This window comes from Penaeus monodon, chromosome 19 (genome assembly GCF_015228065.2).
Source record: "Penaeus monodon isolate SGIC_2016 chromosome 19, NSTDA_Pmon_1, whole genome shotgun sequence".
Classification (NCBI taxonomy): domain Eukaryota; kingdom Metazoa; phylum Arthropoda; class Malacostraca; order Decapoda; family Penaeidae; genus Penaeus; species Penaeus monodon.
In genome coordinates, this window is record NC_051404.1 from 47415870 (window position 1) to 47416374 (window position 505).

Here is a 505-nt window from a genome sequence, read left to right on the forward strand (position 1 = left end):
AGGTACACAGCATAGGTAATAAAATGCAGCATGGACCATGACAAACAGAAATCTACCTAGTACGTCTAGAGTAATATGATGAAAACCATGTTCAGAGGCAGCTATTTTTATCAAGGTAGGTGTCTGAGTGTCATCAGAACAAAGGTGGTCTATGATTTTTACAATAGAGTATTCTGCTTATTTTCCTATTTGGATAGACCTTTCTTGTTCTTGCTACTTCCAGTGTAATTCTTTAAAGATTACTAGCCTTTTTTTCCCCTCTGTTGTTGTTTTCTTTTCTCTCTGTTCATCAATATTCAGAATATTCAGTAGTTTTGTATGATTTTTTTTCCTCAATGTTTTAGTTTTGCTATTTCACTTTTATATAAAGAGGTCGTCATCCTCAAACAAATGAAAGTTGGCTCTGTAGTTCAGTAAAGTTGGTGTTGTGCTTGCTAATAACATTTCATTATATACATTCTAGACGTAATTCAGCTTCTTCTGGATCTATGGTGTTCATAGCAGA

At 34.1% G+C, this 505-nt stretch overlaps 1 protein-coding gene across 1 annotated transcript in view; it reads left to right on the plus strand.

Moving 5' to 3' along the window:
• The window catches only part of LOC119585269, a gene marked incomplete in the record, with an annotated part of 28795 nt that overhangs the window by 5082 nt on the left and 23208 nt on the right, over positions 1–505 (plus strand). The window contains 1 exon segment of the mRNA XM_037933944.1: positions 3–115.